The following is a 20,448-nucleotide window of genomic DNA, read 5'->3' as shown; positions in this document are numbered from 1 at the left end:
ACTACACTACACCTTTCAACATACCACACTACACTACACCATACTAGTAATATCATACTTTACTATTCTATTCCATACTACACTATACTACACTACACTACACCTTTCAACATACCACACTACACTACACCATACTAGTAATATCATACTTTACTACACTACACTACACTACACTACACTACACTACACTACACTACACCTTTCAACACACCACACAACACTGCACCATACTAGTAATACCATACTTAACTATTCTATACTACACTACACTACACTATACCTTTCAACACACCACACAACACTGCACCATACTAGTGATATCACACTTTTCTATACCACACTACACTACACTACACTACACTACACTACACTACACTACACTACACCTTTCAACATACCACACTACACTACACCATACTAGTAATACCATACTACACTACACTACACTACACTACACTACACTACACTACACTACACTACACCTTTCAACATACCACACTACACTACACTACACTACACTACACTACACTACATCTTTCAACACACCACAAAACACTGCACCATACTAGTAATACCATACTTTACAATCCTGTACCACACTACACTACACTACACTACACTACACTACACTACACTACTGACCTTTATAGCCGAGAGGAGGACGCCTGAGGCCCGAGGTGCCCAGAATCCCATCAATGGTGTGCTGGTGGTTGAAGCCGTTCAGGCGATGCGGGGACTCCAACATGCGGGTGGCCGGGTGCTGGCTCAGCAGGTCCTGAGGGGACAGGGCGGGGTGGTGGGGGTGCAGGGTGCCACCCTGGGGGTGGAGGTGGCCCCCGTGGGACGGGGGGTAGGAGGCGAACAGCGTCTCTGATTTTCCGTACTGCACGGGACTGGCACTCATTTTCTGTTGTTGCTGTTGTTGTTTTTCCCGGGGGGGGGGGGGGAGTTTTGACGCGAAGGGGTGGGGCTATCCTGTGGATCAAGTGTTAGGTTGCTGGGTCCATGCGACAGGTAATTTCTTGGTTCCAATGACGTCAGTGTTGTTTTGGAAGGTTTACATTTGGTGTTGAATCCACACACGTCACGGTCCCTGCACTCTAGGAACCGATGATGCTTGACGGGTGCACGGCAGAATGTTCCACGTGGAATATTTCTTCGAGCGAACAGTTTTGTATCGACACACCTTTTTAGCCAATTATGTCTGTATTATCATTGGATAAGGTGTAACAATCATCCTATTTGAGTAATCTTTCCAAACAGAGGGCTAACAGCTCAGTCTGCTTTTTAATGACCGGAAGTTACGTCAATTGAGAAAGCATTCTTTACCTGTCGATTTTCACCAACCGTTCATTGATTACTCAACACTGTACTTTTCTCAGCGCTTCAGAAGAGCCTCGATGTTCGTTTGCAACAACATGTGAGGTGGTACAGACGAATTCAAAAGCATTACTGTTGGATTTCGTGGACAAATCTGTTAGCACACCACGACGATTGTTAGTGTTAGTGACTAACTCCAATATGTAGGTCGTTTTCGTTAGAGCTTATTTTGTTATTTCAGGGACAACGACCACCTCCCTGTATTCCTTGTCTTCTATAAAGTAGTTTCTGGCTGTCTATTTCAAGCTGACGTAGTGGATATTACACTGAGTATGGCCTCGTTCAGTTCCCAACATCAGCTTTTCCCAGTTAGCATTCTGTGAACGATTTCCAGCGAAAGAGAGTTTTGACTCTCAGACCTGACACCTTGACAGCGCCAGTGCGTGTATGGTGAAGTATCACAACTGATTCAAAACACATCATTTTTTAAACTACTTTCTGTTTCACGGTCAAGCTAACTGAATTCAGCAAAATTGTTTTCAATGTATCACCCAGAGTGTGAAGCTCTGTGGAGCTAAAATCTTGAGATTGTAGCCCAGCACAGTCATTAACAAACAAACAAATAAGAAAGTCTCAACACTGAACACATGGAGTCAAAGACCGTTCAGTAAAAGAGCTGAGTAAACAATCAAAGAGCAGTGGTGGGAGTGGCAGGATTGGAGACTGAAAGACGATTCCGTAACGCGGACAGTCCATCACAGTGAGCACTCACACAGAGCACTGACCGCCCTCAGACCTCCTCTCTCTCTCTCTCTCTCATACCTCGGGGCCAGCAGAATGTCCAAGGAATGTCCGTCCACGCTCCGTGACGACACAACGGTCAACGCTCAATGAAGATGGAAACCTTTGCTCTCAGCGTCCTTCCTTCCTTCCTTCCTTCCTTACTCCCTTCCTCCCTCCCTTCCATCCACAACACGCTGCTGCTGAGCTGCTACTTTCAGAAGAAACCTTCTTTGCTGACGGGCGGAAAGACGGCACCGTCACTCAAAGAAGACCCGTCCCACCTTCAGCATCCTTGGCCCCCTTCACCCTTGTGCTCGGAGCCACGCCCATCATGGCCTAAGCCACGCCCTCCGGGGCGCTCTGGCACCACGCGCCGCCATTGGTCGGTACGCACGGCTGGAGGAATGCGGAGCGCGCGGATGAGCCAGCTAACCGAATTATCGACTTCGCTGCTAGAGACTTTCCTTTCTGCTTCTTCTCTTCGGAAACGATCCCCGGTTTGAGTGTGTGTGTGTTGGGGGGGGGGATGATGGGAAATGGGGGCTGGGGTGGAGGGGTGGAGGGTTGGAGGAGAGGAGGTGAGGGGTGGGGGTGGGGGGTAGAAGTGGAAGCCGCTCCCTGTCTCAGAATGGCCGTGTAAGCTCTATCAGGGAGAGTCTTGGATGTAAGAAGGGCAGCATAAGGCGGCAAGGGAAGAGAACACTGGCCGGTTGTGTAACAACACTCGGTGAGTGATTGAGGCGGTTTAACGTCCTGCCGGTGGCAACAATCGTCGAGTTCCATTGCAGAGTGCAGTTTTCCATGCCAGTCGAGTGGGTGTTGTTGCTTTTTTTTCCGTGCTTTTTTTTTTTAATATTGCACAATTACTTTCTGACACACACAACCCGTAAAAAAAGAATAAAAATTATATTAAAAAAAAGAAGAAAGACAAAAAAATATACATATTACACAAGAATTAAATAAACCACCCATACACATTAATATACAAGGATCATGGTTAAATAAATCGTCCGTAAAGACAAATATTCCAATATAATCAAACAGTCTCCGACTCTTTTTTTTTTTTCTTTCTTTCTTTCTTTCTTTCTTTCTTTTTATATAATAGATCAGATTCTTGAGCGCACAAGGCGGTAACCGGTAGCAAACTAGCTGAACAAAAATACGCATGTTAAATCAAGCCTGTGTGGGTGTTTATTTATTCACTTATTTGTTAATTTATGTATTTATTCGGTAACAAACCAGCTGAACAGAAATAAGCATGTTAAATCATGCATGTGCGGATATTTTCATTTTGTCACTTATTTATCAATTTACTTCTTTATCAAGTAACAAACCAGCTGAACAGAAATATGCATATCAAATCGCGCGTGTGTTGATATTTATTCATTCATTTATTAATTTATTCATTCATCGATTTATCTATCTATCTCTCGTTCAAGTCTAGCCCCTCGTGTTTTGTCAAACAGAGAAGCAAAAGTGTAAAAAAAAATAAAAAATAAAATAAGTTTAAGCACAAAAAGAAAATTACAAAATATTTGAGTAAAAAAAAGATTAAAGAAATTTCATTTGGAATAGGACAATGATATAAACTGACTGAATCAGGTGACAATTAAAGAAGCAGATTGATCAGTCGACCGACTAAGTGACTGACTGACTGAGTGATTGATTGATTGAATTGGTTGGTTAGTTGATTGACTGATCGGGCGGTAACTCCTTGGTTGATTCACAGTAAGAGGTTTTATTTTATCGTTATTTTTGTTGTTGTTGTTCTTCTTCTTCTTCTTCTTCGGTTTGAAAATATATGATTCCATTTAATGTCTCTGGGAACGTTTATATATATATATATATATAAAATAACGATCTGGCTTCTTCTTCTCCTTTTCTTCTTCTTTTTCTTCTTATGATTGTTGTTGCTGTTGTTCGTGTTGTTCCTATTGTTCTTGCTCCTATTTCCCTGTTCTCTCTCTCTCTCTCTCTCTCTCTCTCTCTATATATATATATATATATATATATATATATATGTGTGTGTGTGTGTGTGTGTGTGTGTGTGTGTGTGTGTGTGTGTGTGTGTGTGTGTGTGTGTGTGTGTGTGTGTGTGTGCGCTATTTATATATGTATATCTGTATATGTTTTCTTCTAATTCTTTTTCTTCTTCTTTTTTTTTCAGTCGCAGAAATCAACTCTTTAACTGCACAAGCATAAACATACAAAATACTCATAAGGATGTCTGTTATTTACACACATGCAAAGAAAAAATGGGGGAGGTGCATAAGCCATGTGAACAGTTTTTTTTGTTGTTGTTTTTTTTTGCACGATATTTCTTGCATCTTTAACACACACACACACACACGTGCACGCACGCACGCATGCACACACGCACGCACGCAAGCACACACACACACACACACACACACACACACACACACACATGCACGTGGTACTGCACCAGTAGCCTACAAAAAATTACACTCAATGAATGCCTCCTCATATCAGTTCCTTTCTTTTAACTTGTGTTGTTGTTTTTTTCATCTTTTCTTTAAAATTTATTTATTTATTCTGTCTTGACCCCTCCTGAAGGGAAACGTGAGCAAACAAATAATACTCATAACATGTGTTATGAGCATGGAAACTAAAAACAATACAACTGTGGAACTCTCAAGGTAGGAATATATTTGTATTTGTGTTTCTTTTTATCACAACAGATTTCTCTGTGTGAAATTCGGGCTGCTCTCCCCAGGGAGAGCGCGTCGCCATACTACAGCGCCACCCATTTTTTTGTATTTTTTCCTGTGTGCAGTTTTATTTGTTTTTCCTATTGAAGTGGATTTTTCTACAGAATTTTGCCAGGAACAACCCTTTTGTTGCCGTGGGTTCTTTTACGTGCGCTGAGTGCATGCTGCACACGGGACCTCGGTTTATCGTCTCATCCGAATGACTAGCGTCCAGACCACCACTCAAGGTCTAGTGGAGGGGGAGAAAATTTCGGGGGCTGTGCCGTGATTGGAACCAACGTGCACAGATTCTCTCGCTTCCTAGGCGGACGCGTTACCTCCGGGCCATCACTCCACTTACTGATAAATAGCAAATTCCCTCCTCTCACTAAAGGCTTTATGACAGATTGAAAACTGAAATGAAATAAAGGAAAAAATATTTTTTTAATACAGATATATATATATATATATATATATATATATATAATGACAGACTTTGCACAACATTGGGTTCAGTATAAGATAATACTAAAATCAATTTGAAGGGACAGCAAAAGGAGAGAACACTGAACAGCTGTAGTGTCATGAGCAGTGAGCCATATTGTATGCCATGGGGCGATGCACGGCTTGTCATCTTAATAACTCTCTCCATACGAACGGCGAAAGAGACGACGTTAACAGCGTTTCACCCCAATTACCACCATCAAAATATTACAAGCGGAAGGCTCTTACACTGAAGGGGTGAACGTTGACAAAGAATACCACAATTCTGACGACGGAAGCTAAAGGTTGGGTCATTCAGACACCCACTGGACATCCGAGGGGTCTGTGTAGAGGAGAAGAGAGGACTGGCCGTACTGAGTGAGTTAATTAAGCGTGTGAAATGACATCAAATGGAAAGCCAAAAAAATAAAAATAATAAAATAATTCACATTATAAAAAAAAAAAAAAAATTAAAGACATCATTCCGGTGTAAATGCTATTCAGCGTATAATTAATTATGTTCACAGAGAGAGAGAGAGAGAGAGAGAGAGAGTGCGCTCGCGATAGAGTGAGAGAGACAGAGGAGAAGAAGAAGATTGAAGAAGATGGTTTCTTCACATTAGACCTCAGTCCCTCGTGAAGGGGAATGTGAACAATATCTAACGAGCTATAATCAGACAGAGGAGAGAGACAGAGAGAGAGAGAGAGAGAGAGAGAGAGAGAGAGAGAGAGAGAGACAGACAGAGAGAGAGAGGCAGAGACAGAGACAGAGACAGAATAAGAGAGACAAAGGTGGGGTTCTGAAAGTGTCTGACAGGCAGATGTACATAAGAGATTAAAAAAAAAAAGAAATTAAAAGATGGCTGCAAATTATTCGAGAGATGAACTTCACTGTTTATTTCAAAGGTGAAATAGATCTCACATTGACAGGACACCAGCTGTTTAATCAGTACTCAGGAAAAAGCAACCTATAAGCACAAAAAGTATAGCAGGAAGGAGACAGGCTTACTTAATGGTGTGGAGGGGAGAATGTTTGACGGACATTGATAGGATGGTCAAAAACCAACCGAGAGATAACAAAATAAACTGAATGAATAAATAAACTATAGAGTTTGGTATTTCATTCAATTTTTTTCTTCTTCTTTTCTTTTTTTTTTTTTTTTTTTTTTTTAATTCAGCGTTTTTCATTCAATATTGGTCCCGGACCAAAATAAAATAATGCAATATATGTGGAGAAAAAAACATCTCACCTTGTTTAAAAATGCTGTTTGCTTCATTTTTCTAAACGCTTTTTTCACTGGTAGTTGTATGTTTTTACAAAGTTCTGTTTTTTTCATTTCTTTTATGTTGGTTCTCTTTTATTTCATCCGTATGAGCTGGTTAAGAGAAAATGCCGATAGCGAGTAAGCACTATGATTCGATTTGACAGTATTCATTTATTTTGCAACCATCATCATCATCACCATCGTCATTTGATTATTGTTAGTATCATCATCATTATTAACATCATCAATAGTAGTAGTAGCAGTGGTTGTACCGTCCTCATCATCATCATTATGTTGTTGCTGATGTTCTTGTTGTTGATGTTCTTGTTGTTGATGTTGTTGTTGTTGAGGTTGTTGATGTTGTTGTTGTTGATGTTGTTGATGTTGTTGTTGTTGATGTTGTTGATGTTGTTGATGTTGATGTTGTTGTTGCAAATTACAAACACCGTGCTGCTACTTTCCACACAGATCATTTCTTCAAATACACAAATCCGTGTTGTAAATGTTACTTTTCTCGCGGAATGTTCTTGCTATTCATAAACAACTATGCATGTTCTTTACGTCTTTGTTGTATTTGCATCTGCTCGGCAGATGTGGTGTAGCGTATAATCATGGATTTGTCCGAACGCAGTGACGCCTCCTTGAGCAACTGATACTGTTGTTGTATCTATAATCATTCTTGGTAATGTAAACTGGTCCACCCAAAACAGCAAATAACAAACAGAAAACACACCTTCTGATCGTCAAAACAGCACGATGAATTTTTTTTTTTTAATTAGAAACAAAATTTTTTTTTTTAAACTTTCTGAAACCCCAAATACCAAATAAAAACTTTAATAGTATTTTTCTGACCGACAAAACACCGAAATAAAAAAAATAATAATAACAAATAAAATAAATGATAACTTTCTGATCAAAGGGGCAGACAAAACAGAACCAAAACGCCCTTCTCTGTACATGTATACAATAATAATAATATATCCCAGCGAAACGAAACGACAGCAAAGCCGCCAAGTTCACCGCGATCCCAGGATTTCCGCTGCACGCCGAGACTTCAACCCCGGTGTTGTTTTGGTAAACCCGAGAGGGGGTATCCGCGAGAGCTCATTGGGAGCTGATTTGTTTGGAAAAGCCGAGCTGGGGCTCAGAACCGTGGCGTGAACCTCTGTCTTGGTTTGTTTTGTCTTGCAGATGATACCATGTCGGAATGGCTGGCTGCCACAGCGACGAGAGCCAATAACTGACGGCCAGCTACCGTGTTGATCCATCCCATCGTCAGGAAACCCCTGCAGGAGGTCACTATGAATTATAATCCCAGGATTCTCAACTTTTGACTATGATTATGATTCGTCGTCGCCATCGCCTTCTTCTTCTTCTTCTTTTCATAGTATTATTATTATTATCATCATCATCATCATTGTCATCATCGTTATTATTATCATTATTATCATTGTTGTTGTTGCTAAGATAGCTGGTAATAATAATAATGATGATGATGGTGATGCTAGTTGTGATAGTCAGTGATGATTATGATGAAGATGGCTAGTAATGACGATGATTGTGATCACGATGATGATGGCTTAAAACAAAATGATAATAATAATAATAATAATAATAATAGCAATAATGATAATTGTTGTAGCTAGTTATGATAGTCAGTGGTGATTGTGATGAAGATGGCTAGTAATGACGATGATTGTGATCACGATGATGATGGCTTAAAACAAAATGATAATAATAATAATAATAATAATAATAACAATAATGATAATTGTTGTAGTGGCAGCAGCAGCAATAGTAATAGTTGTAGTAGCAGTAAGTAAGCAGGTAAGTAAGTAAAAAGCTAATACTATATATGCAAGCAGAAGATCAAATACGCACGTTAAAGATCCTGTAATCCATGTCAGCGTTTGGTGGGTTATGGAAACAAGAACATACCCAGCATGCACACCCCCGAAAACGGAGTATGGCTGCCTACATGGCGGGGTAAAAACGGTCACACACGTTAAGTCCCACTCTTGTGCATACGAGTGAACGTGGGAGTTGCAGCCCACGAACGCAGAAGAAGAAGAAGATCAAGATCACGATCAGTGACGACAATTCTTACTAGGACTGAGGGCGAACAGTGACAGAAACAATGATTATCATCGCATTCATCATCAGCATCATCATCGTTATCATCAGACTTTGGTTGGTTGAATCATAACTACGTGGATCAGATTGATAAATAACCTGGAATTTGATTCAACGCACAGTTAGTATGCACGGAAACTTGTCAAGTAATAACAACAAAGACGGCGATAATGGTGGCGATGATGGTATCAAAATGATAATTATGATGATGATCATCATCATACTACTACTACGACTACTACTACTACGACTACTAATAATAATAACAATGATAATAATGACACTAATATCATGCATATCAATTTGATTCAGTGCTTTTTGTTGGCCGAGAAGGTAAATATTCTGTGTGTGTGTGTGTGTGTGTGTGTGTGTGTGTGTGTTTGTGTGTGTGTGTGTGTGTGTGATGGATGCGCGGTGTTTTGTTTTGCCTCGGAAAGGTGCCATGGATTTACTGCATGCTTGTAATCTTCGTCACACTTTTAGACCTTTCAACTGAGATGTCGTATCTTAAAAGTTACGTTTGTCTGACCTGAATGTTATATTTTCACACGATGATTGATGTCTGTGTGTTTGTTATTTATGCACGTGTTTTTATTTCACTTGTCTGTTAAAATTATTTATTAACCTATTGAATATTTTCCCTTTGCATGGTTATTGAAATGTACATTGTGATCTAGATGTGCGCGGTATTTTTGTTGTTGGTTTTGTTGTGGTTTTTTTTTGTTGTTGTTGTTGTTGTTGTTTTTTGGGGGGGTGTTTGTTTGTTTTTTTTATTTTTGTTTATTTGTTTGTTTGTTGTTTTTTACTTGTATCTTAAAATGTTATAATCATTTTCTTGCACGAATGTTTTCCCTTCACATAATCATTGATGTGTGCATGGTGATCAGGGAAGGGTATAACAGTCACTCATTCGTTTATTTTCATTTCGCCTTCTTTTTTCTTTTCTTTTTTTCTTTCTTTTTTTTTTTTCTCGAGTATTTGCATGAACCGTTTTTTGTGGGTTTTTTTTTTAAAGTTTAAATTGTTTTGAAGCAGACAATAAAATCTTATGAACAGAAACAGTAATCTATGTTCGAGAAGGGGCAAGGGAGGAGCGAACAGTGGCAAACAGATGGTCACCCTCCAGTTCAGCGTGTCAAAACTACACAAGACTTCAGTGTGTAATTCGACCAGCAACTGACGTAGAAATCAATCGACTGGTTAGAAGAAAAAAAAGAAAAAAGCTTTCGATTAATGTGGTATAACATTTGGTTAGGAAAATAATAATCTTTCATTAATGTGGTATAACGTTTGGTTAGAAAAAAATAATCTTTACATTAATGTGGTATACCATTTGGTTAGAAAAAAATATTTCCATGAATGTGGTATAACATTTTTTTTTCTCAAGGCCTGACTAAGCGCGTTGGGTTACGCTGCTGGTCAGGCACTGCTTGGCAGATGTGGTGTAGCGTATATGGATTTGTCCGAACGCAGTGACGCCTCCTTGAGCTACTGAAACTGTAGATAAGAACTGTGCATTTTACAACATGCGTGGCTGGCGTATGGAGCTATAATATAGTTATAGTGTCTTAATCAACTGACCTAATCAGGCACATCAGATTTTCGTCTGTTTTGATACACCTCGATCAAAACCAGTGAACTTTATGAGACCAGCTGTGACAGATTAGCTGCGATGCTCAAAACAATGGAAGTCATCGCCGGATTTCAGTGTCACGTTTAGCGCTCCCTTGACAAATAAATGTAGGTCAACTGTGATTGCTTATTTATTTATTTATTTATTTATTTATTTATTTTATTTTATTTTATTTATTTATTTTATTTTTCAAGGCCTGACTAAGCGCGTTGGGTTACGCTGCTGGTTAGGCATCTGCTTGGCAGATGTAGTGTAGCGTATATGGATTTGTCCGAACGCAGTGACGCCTCCTTGAGTTACTGATACTGATACTGATTTGGTTAGGAAAAAAGTAATCTTTCCATTAATGTGGTATTACATTTGGTTAGAAAAAATAATCTTTCTATTAATGTGGTATAACATTTGGTTAGGAAAAAATCTTTCCATTAATTTGGTATAACATTTGGTTAGGAAAAAATCATCTTTCCATTAATGTGGTATAACATTTGATTAGGAAAAAAAAATAATCTGTCCATTAATGTGGTATTGTGTTTGGTTAGAAAAAATAATCTGTCCATTAATGTGGTATAACATTTGGTTAGGAAAAAAATAATCTGTCAACTAATGTGGTATAGCATTTGGTTAGGAAAAAAATAATCTGTCCATTAATATGTATAACATTTGGTTAGAATAAAATAATCTTCCCATTAATGTAGTATAATATTTGGTTAGAAAAAAATAATCTTTTCATTACTGTGGTATAACATTTGGTTAGAAAAATATAATCTTTCCATTAATGTGATATAACATTTGGTTTAAAAAAAATTGTCTTTCCATTAATGTGGTATAACATTTGGTTAGGAAAACAATAATCTGTCCATTATTGTGGTATAACATTTGGTTAGGAAAATAATAATCTGTCCATTATTGTGGTATAACATTTGGTTAGGAAAATAATAATCTGTCCATTAATGTGGTATAACATTTCGAACGAAATTATTCCAGCTGCTTTCTGTACTTCAGCCACAGGTGGTGGTCCTGAACTGTCATTTGATGGAAGTGTTATACGCTTTTGAGGTAGCACGCGCGCGCACTGGCACACACACGCGCGCGCGCGCGCGCGCACGAAGGCTTCTCTCTTTTTTTTTTTCTTTTTTCTTTTTCAATTCATTGTTTTTTATGCATCCCTAAATACAAAGACACGCATTTACACAAATAATTCAGACATTCGACATATGTAAACGTCATATTACCAAACTGCAAGCAGCGACTAGAAAGCAGCGTAAAAAAATTTTTTTTTAAAGAAAAAGAAAAAAAAAAGACTAATGGTATCGAACAGCTGTGTGCTTACATTTTCTACAAACACAAAACAAGAAATGAAGTAAAATAAGATGCAAAAATAACTGAATAGATAAGTATTTCAATGAAGGAATCGATCAATTAGAATAGTAAATAAAAGCAAAAAAAGAAAATGAAATAAAAGAAAGATATAAATAAATGACACAAAATAAGATATAGAAAACATAATGATACAATTAATATGAATAACAATAACGATAAAAATAATTAATTAATTAATATATTAATAACATGAAAAAATGTCTCCGATGTATGGCAATATAACACGTGATATCTTGTTTGGGATGCATAGATGAACGTTTTACTACACTTATGATAATAATCATCATCATCATCATCATAACAACGACAATGATGCTGATAACAATGTAATGATGATAATGAATAATAACAACGACGCTGATGTAAGTAATGACAACAATAAGATAATAATGATACAGCAATAGTTTGAAACAATGTCAAGAAAGGCAGATGAATCTCACGTGATTTCGATTTAACGCACGGCAAGCAGCAAAGTAAAATGAAATGCGTACACGGTGACGGCAGCAGCAGCAACAGTGTCAGCATGCATACATTCCACAGAATTAAATGAACACTTGCAAATAATATGAAGCTGGATCTTTTGGTTTCTTTTTTGTTTTGTTTTGGGGTTTTTTTGTTTGTTTTTTTGCTCGGGGTTTTTTGTTTGTTTTGTTTTTTAGGTGTTTTTTTTTTGTTTCATGTTTGGGTTTTTGGGGGGGTTTGTGTGTGTGTGTGTTTGTTTTGTTTTTGTTTTTTGTTTGTTCGTTTGTTTTTGTTTTGTTTGGTTTTTTGTTTGTTTTGTTGTTGTTGTTGTTGTTGTTGTTGTTTTTGTTCGGTTGTTTTTTTTGGTTTTTTTTGGTTGTTTTTTTTTTGGGGGGGGGGGTGGGGGGTTGTTTTGTTTTGTTTTGCTTTTGGGGGGGGTTTGTTTGTTTGTGTGTGTGTGTGTGTGTGTGTGTGTGTGTGTGTGTGTGTGTGTGTGTGTGTGTGTGTGTGTGTGTGTAGGGGGTGGGGTGTTGTTTTCTTCAGTCTAGAGCTATGCATGCGTGTGACTGACTGGTGTTAAAGCGCTCTGATTTGTCCCTGCACAGGATTTAGCGCCATATAAACACCAATCATCATCATTATTATCACCATCATTATTACTGTCAATCAATAGTGTAAGCGAAATGAATCGAAATATACTGAAACCAAAGCTCTTACAGTTTCTCTTTGAGTACAAAATCTTTTATTCACAGTTGTTAACAAGAGAAGATTTTTTTTTTAAATCAGGAAAAACAACAACAGAAGAACAAAATAAACCAAACATAATCAAACAAAAGAAACGTGAATCAAAAATTTAAAAAGAACAGAAATGCAAGCAGCATTTCACACGACTCGGAAGACGTCGAACTTGGATGAAGAAAACTCCAACACATCAGCTTCTTGCTGTTGTGTTCAGTTCATGTCTGTGTTTCTGATGTGGCATGTTTGAAATTAAATACTGTTTAAGTCAAACAAACGACGTAAAGCAAAAATGAAATAGAATAAAAATTATATTAAACCAAACAAAATAAACTATATTCAACTGAACTAACATAGAATAACTACACAAGGGCTCACCAAGTGGAATATGAAAATATAAAAGAACATGAATATATATTTCTAAAAGTTTTGTTATTTTGACGGATTGTTCAGCCCCCAAATTCTTTTATCGGAACATTGTATTTGAAACAAAATACATCCATTGCTATTATCAAAAATATAAGAACGAAATCAAAACAAAAACTAATAACAACAACAACAACAATAATAATAATGATGATGATGATGATAACAACAACAACAACAACAACAACAACAATAATAATAATAATAATAATAATAATAATAATTAATTCATAAACAAAACAAAATATAAATCGATATTTATATAAACATATGAATAAATCGATAAATAAATAAACAAACAAACAAACAAATGAATAAACAGATAAATAAATAAATAGACAAATAAATAAATAAATAGATAAATAAATAAATAAATAAATAACGAATGAACGAATAAATAAATAAATAAATAAATAAATTTAAATACTAGAACGAATAAACAAATCTGCCACCCCTTTTTTTTTTCCACTGAAAGACACAAACCGGGCAAAACTCCAAACCCTTCTTCACATCCACTGAATAGAACAGAGACAGACTTTGAACTGAACCCTCCAACTCCTCTACTCCCTCGTTCTGGAACAACACAGGAGGGAGAGGGAATTATAACAGGTTGAAAGTGGAGGGAGGAGGGGGGAGGGAGGGAGGGAGGAGGGGGGATGTGAAAGGGGTGGGTGGTGGGCTGACGGAGACGGGGGAAGAAAGAGGGTGTTACTTTTCAATGATGTGGCCAAATCGGATCAATTACGCCGCTCTGGTTTTGCTGTGCCGCAAATGACAAGGGGTGAGGAGCAGATTTATGCGCGTTTTGTCACAGTCGAAACCTTACGCTCGCATCTGTTGATGAAACCAAGACGCGGATAACATGCTGGAAGATACAAGACAGTTCAACCGTCAGGAAGCAATGTGAAAGATCCAGAAGAATATAATTATCCACAGATTAATTTCAGTTTCAAGGAGATGTGAATTTTTTTTTTTAATACAAAAAAAAGGAGAAAAAAAACACACACACAGAGAATCGGGGTGTTTATATTGCTCAAAGCCATGCTGCTATTTGTGAAAGTCAGTCTGCATTTTATGGACTTCCGAGATGTTCTGCCTCTACCCATGGGTTGAAACTCCCACGTTCCACCCAATTGTACGGGTGGACTTTTAATGTCCGCACTCGCGCGCGCATGTTTGTGTGTGTGTGTGTGTGTGTGTGTGTGTGTGTGTGTGTGTGTGTGTGTGTGTGTGTGTGTGTGTGTGTGTGTGTGTGTGTTTTTAAATGAATCACGGCAAAACAAATTACTGTTACCGAGGACGATTCTGATTTTTTTGAGGCAGTTACATTCCGTTTTCATGATGGGGTGGTGGAAAGGCATAAGACTGGACAATAAAAGCCTTGTAGCCTCATTTGACCCGAGGACAAGTAACACCCCACAGGTGGTGTTACCCGCCACACCCGGTGTACTGAACTTGAGGAAGATTATGAGGAAGAAACAGCGAGACCACTGAACAAACGTCTTAACTCATTCAGTACGGCCAGTCTTCTCTTCTCCTCTACACAGACCCCTCGGATGTCCAGTGGGTGTCTCAATGACCCAACCTTTAGCTTCCGTCGTCAGAATTGTGGTATTCTTTGTCAACATTCACCTCTTCAGTATAAGAGTCTTCCGCTTGCAATATTTTGATGGTGGTAATTGGGGTGAAACGCTGTTAACGTCGTCTCTTTCGCCGTTCGTATGGAAAGAGTTAACCAGAAGCGACTGCATGTTTTTCATGTTCTGCTTGTGTCACAGGACCACAGCACTGACCTGGGCAGGACTTCGGTGCTGTGCACGGTAAACTAATTTCTGGACGAGGAAGGCAGAAGAAGCCGTCCAAATCAAGACGAGAAGGCCTCGCCTCAACCATGACACTGGCCTTAATCCCTTCTGTATATGACGGTCTGTTGCATCACCATTACAGCCAGGCAACGTCAGTGCAGCTGTGATTTCAGTTCACTTTGTCACAGACTGACTGACCCGGCGACCCCAACCTTTCCTGAGCCACTTGCGCAGAGGGAAGATGGAGTGAAACCATCGAAATATCCAAGTAAGTTGCACTTTTGATTCTGAGCTGTGATATATATATATATATATATATAGAGAGAGAGAGAGAGAGAGTTAATTAGTTATGCATCAAGAATCAGAGAACCCACACCTATACCAATGAGTTTGCGTGCGTGCGTAAGTGCGTGTGTATGTGTGTGTGTGTTTGTGTGTGTGTGTGTGTGTGTGTGTGTGTGTGTGTTTGGTGCAGTGTAGTCCTTCTGCCATCTGGAGTGTGCTTGTGCACGTACACGCGTGTGTGACTGGTGCATGCTTTGTGAAAGTACTCGGGGTTTGTGTGTGTGTGTGTGCGTGTGTGTGTGTGTGTGTGTGTATGTGTGTGTGTGTGTGTATGTGTGTGTGTGTGTGTGTGTGTGCGTGTGTGTGCGTGTGTATGTGTGTGTGTGTATGTGTGTGTGTATGTGTGTATGTGTGTGTGTGTGCGTGTGTGTGTGTATGTGTGTGTGTATCTGTGTGTGTGCGTGTGTGTGCGTGTGTATGTGTGTGTGTGTATGTGTGTGTGTATGTGTGTATGTGTGTGTGTATGTGTGTATGTGTGTGTGTGCGTGTGTGTGTATGTGTGTGTGCGTGTGTGTGTGTGTATGTGTGTGTGTGTGTGTGTTTTGTGTGTGTGTGTGTGTGTGTGTGTGTGTGTGTGTGTGTGTGTGTGTGTGTGTGTGTGTGTGTGTGTGTGTGTGTGTGTGTGTGTGTGTGTGTGTGTGTGTGTGTTTTATAATCAAGCTATGATTTTCAATAAGATCAACAAAAAGAATTTAACTTTTATAGACACGAGTACTTTATTTCCAAGTTGTATAAGGACTGTAGAAGGCATGTCATTAAATACAGACTTCTCAAATTTATCGACTCCTGAATGAACCTGCAAATAAAAACGATTTCAAATCATACACAAGCTGAATAATAAACTGTACTGTACTGTACTGTACTGTACTGTACTGTACTGTACTGTACTGTACTGTGCTGTACTGTACTGTACTGTACTGTACTGTACATCACATAAAAGTTGCCGTGCATCAAAGTTATATTTGGTCTTAAATTTACAGTACACTTCAAAGTAACAAAACGCAGTACATTACTAATTAGACATTCTCTCTCTCTCTCTCTCTCTCTCTCTCTCTCTCTCTCTCTCTCTCTCTCTCTCTCTCTCTCTCTCTCACTGAGCATTGAACAGAAGGAAACGTTTATGGATGGCAATTGGATATGCTAACGATTTAGATATTGCATCTGCGTCTCATCCCCTGCGGAAGAAATGTATAAACAATGTCTTTTTTTTCTTTAATATATATAATATAAAAAAGAAGATATTTTCACAGACCACTAAAAATATGTTTGAATATCTCATCACATTACCCAGCGGCCCGCGACTGTTAAATCAACCTTTTTTTTCTGAAATAATCAGATCAGATGAAATCGGTTGATTAAAACCATGCCAGAAAAAAAAACCCTGGACAGGAAAAGTATCTCCGCTGCCGTACCCAAACACTTTCACGATGTTCAAATGGTAGTAAGTAACCCTCTCCTCCAAAACAAGACACGTCCCAAAATCACTCACACGTTCCAGCACTTATATATGATAGTCAGTCGTGTCCGACTATGACCATCAGAACAGCAGAGAAGGCAACTGCTGTTCCGACATTTGGGCTAGAATTTGATTGTAGTGGAGAGTGTCTTGCCGAAGTACATCCCCACTCTCTCGGCCATGAGGGTTTTAGGACAGTCAGCATTGGGATGGTTACCAAAGGCAAACTAGCCCACAAGGCTGCAGCACTAAGAGCCAGTGCAATTTTGCCTCCTAGTTTCAGAGTCATAGTCCTTCACAAAAGACTAAGCTGTAAATGGTTTCCCATTGACTGGGGAAACCATTGATAATACAGCTCTCACTTTGCTGTTGGCCCAAATGTAAACTTATGTCAATCTGTGATATAAGCCGAGTGTTGGGCCTCAACACTTAACAGTCATAGCAAAGGGCTTCTCCACCCCCCGACCCCCCACACCCCACCTTCTACGAATTAGAGGGAGGAAGCTCTTTGGTCGTCGGCAAAGTCACCACTCGTCGTACGAATCTGACCAGTCCATCAGCGCCAGAAGCACGTGGACATCGGTACCACGCGAGCCTGCCAGCCAGACACAGGCAGCGGACACGAGGACCTGGGACAGCGGGGCACCTCGGATGCCACCCTTCAGGATTTCGGGTGGCAGAAAGGAGATGGACAAGATTGGGAACGGGTGGTCCGGCTGGTGATGATTTTGTTGCAGGGTGGAGTGCTGGGGGGGGTGGGGGGTGGGGGGATGGGGCAGGGGTGATGGTACAGAGGGGTGATGAGCTGTAAGTAAAAAGGTTTGAGGAAGAGTTTTTACACGTACTGCGGTATGAATTATTGTTTGTTTTCACTCTGCTTCCAATTTTTTTTCCACAGGTTCTCCCTCCCCTTCTCTCTCTCTCTCTCTCTCCACCCCTCTCTCTCAATAAGTCACTCGCTCAATCAGTCAAAGACTCATCAAAGACTGACTCCACTCTTCTCTTAAAGAAAGACGGGGGGAAAAAAAGAAGAAAAAAAACAGAAACGAAAAGAAAAGAAACGGCAACCGGAAGTTGCCACTTCTTGCCATTAACCTCCACCTCTCGCCATCCCTAACCCTCCCCCCCCCCCCCCCCCACACACACACCACCACCACCACCACCACCACCCCTCTACCCCCCGCTCCCATCAGTATTCCTTGCTCTTCATTCCCACGTTACAAACCTCAGCCCCCTTCTCTCCTCCCCTCTAAAACTCCCCCCTCCCCTTCCCGGCCCCCCCATCCCCTTCTCCACTTCTTCCGTCTCCCGCCGTGTTTGTGGCATCAAAAGAAGAGACCCCTTACGGGTCTCCCAGCGTGCTCTTTCTGCCAGCTGACCAGAAGCCAATGGCGAAGATCACACGAGACCAGAAAGGGACGGCGAAGATCAGACAAGAAGACCAAGATACCTTGGCTGGACTGAGAGGCTTGAGTCCTGCTGAGCACTGGACGAAAGCTCCCGCTGAGCAGTGAAGAGTTTTGAGTTTTGGGGCTGAGAGCAATATGTTCGGTCAGCAAGGCGCGAACGATGTCCTTCGCTTTATCACTGACTCAAGGAGGGGTGGGAGGGGTGAGGGGTACCATCGTGCGTGGAAGATAAATGGTGGGGGATGGGGGGGGGCGAGGGGGGGGGGGGGAGGGAAAGGCTGTGCATGTGCATCGCAGGTGCTCTCTCGCGCGTGTATGTGTGTGTGCGTGTGTGTGTGTGTGTGCGCGCGCGCGCGGGTGCGCGTGCTCATGCGTCCCTGTGTGTGTGTGTGTGTGTGTGTTGGTGAGGGACGAGGTAGGTCGTTTGGTAGCTTGAAGGGTGTGTGTGTGTGTGTGTGTGTGTGTGTGTGTGTGTGTGTGTTTGACAAGCTATCGATAACTTAAGCAGATAACAACGACACATGCCCTACTGCATGCCCTATGGATGTAAACACAATTCTGGTCGGTCATACGTTCGCCTATTCGGTTACTTCAATATTGTGTTAAAAAAAAATAAATAAAAAAAAAATTCTAGGATACAAAAATGGATAATGCATTGTTACATCGAAGTGGGGAAGAATGTCGCTTTTAGACGAAGAAGGGGAAAGCTCTGTTTCGATATAATTCCATGATTTTTTTTTTTTTTTTTTTTTTTTTTTTTTTTTTTTTTTTATCACACAGTTTCTTCGAGGAAGCTTGGTTGTATGTAGAAAGTTAAACGTTTACTTGTACATACTGACCAGCCCGTCGGATCGATGTTATGGTCAGGCGTCTTCCCCCCTCCCCCTTTTAAAGTTGATGTTGTGCAACGTATTATGGATCAGTCCGTACCCTTTGATGCTTCCTTGAAATCGAAACTTAAGTAAATGCGTTTGAAACTGATGATGACATACCGATGTATTTATACAGTATGGTTTGCATGTTTTTATCGTTTCCATTCTTTTTTTTTCTTCTTTTTTCATTATGGATTTTTTTTTTTTTATGATTAAAATGTATCATGTTGGAACAATTCAAATTTGCCACATCATGTCTGATACCACTTCGATGACAGAGCCTTATGAGAACAATAGGAATGTATCGCCTTAATTAAAAGGCTGTAATTATTCTCAAGTTCGACATAAACTCGAGTGCATGAAGGGGAAACCGTAAGTCACCACGTGAGCAAACTGCGCATACCAAAAGTCACAGATGTGAAACACACACACACACACACACACACACACTGAACACAGCGCCAGCCACAGAAGCGATTCGTGTCTCCCGCTTCATGACAGCTTCCTGTTACGATTCCATTGTCTTCAGTTCTTTGGGCTGACGTTCTTTGGGTGGCTGGGGGGGGGGGGGAGGGGGGGGGGATGGCGTGGGTGTAGGGGGTAGTCTTGTTGTTTTCTTTTTTTTAACGTATTCGTCGTCTCCCTTATTACTGAACGCAAAATCTAGTTGTTTTAGGGATGGGTGTTGTCTCTTTGTTGTCTGGTATTATTTCCGTTCGTTGAGAGACACGGGAGTGAGTCCCTGATGTAAGACCAGAACGTTCACAGGAATCTGTTAACTCGACTCCGGTGGGTGTGTTGCTGATCACAGCATGTAATCCACCCACTGCACATGCCAAAGGTACATGTCTCTCTCTCTCTCTCTCTCTCTCTCTCTCTCTCTCACACACACACACACACACACACACACACACACACACACACACACACACACACGCACACACCAGCTGTTCTGAGGGAAACAACTGATATAATGATAATAATAATGTACATTTATATAGCGCCCTTTCTCTCTAAGAGCTCAGGGCGCTTTACACGAAAGAAAAATATCACAAGTTACATAAATCATTCATGACCACTCTCTCTCCACCCCCACCCCCCCCCTCCGCACACACACACACACACTCCCTTTCCCACTTTTCATACATCCAACGTTTGCTGACATGGGTGGTGTTGGAGAACAAGGAAGCTGAGAGTGCTTATAGATAGGTTTTAAAAAGATGAATT

The 20,448-nt window shown here is 40.2% G+C and overlaps 1 long non-coding RNA gene and 1 pseudogene across 2 annotated transcripts in view; one reads left to right on the top strand and one right to left on the bottom strand.

Annotated features, from left to right (window-relative positions):
• Nucleotides 1-904, bottom strand: part of LOC143301073 (uncharacterized) — a 123,498-nt pseudogene extending 122,594 nt beyond the window's left edge. Inside the window, exon 1 of the transcript XR_013057727.1 lies at nt 643-904. The product of XR_013057727.1 is annotated as an uncharacterized LOC143301073 (transcript). The remainder of the gene's footprint in view (nt 1-642) is intronic.
• A 1,866-nt stretch (nt 905-2,770) lies between these two features.
• On the top strand, nt 2,771-15,361 carry LOC143301397 (uncharacterized). Its single transcript, XR_013057775.1, has 3 exons — nt 2,771-2,915; nt 7,754-7,857; nt 15,113-15,361. It is a non-coding gene; the product is annotated as an uncharacterized LOC143301397 (long non-coding RNA).
• The last annotated feature ends 5,087 nt before the right edge of the window (nt 15,362-20,448 follow it).

Source organism: Babylonia areolata, chromosome 27, assembly GCF_041734735.1.
Source record: "Babylonia areolata isolate BAREFJ2019XMU chromosome 27, ASM4173473v1, whole genome shotgun sequence".
In the NCBI taxonomy this organism is placed as follows: domain Eukaryota; kingdom Metazoa; phylum Mollusca; class Gastropoda; order Neogastropoda; family Buccinidae; genus Babylonia; species Babylonia areolata.
This window is presented reverse-complemented; position numbering and strand designations above follow the sequence as displayed.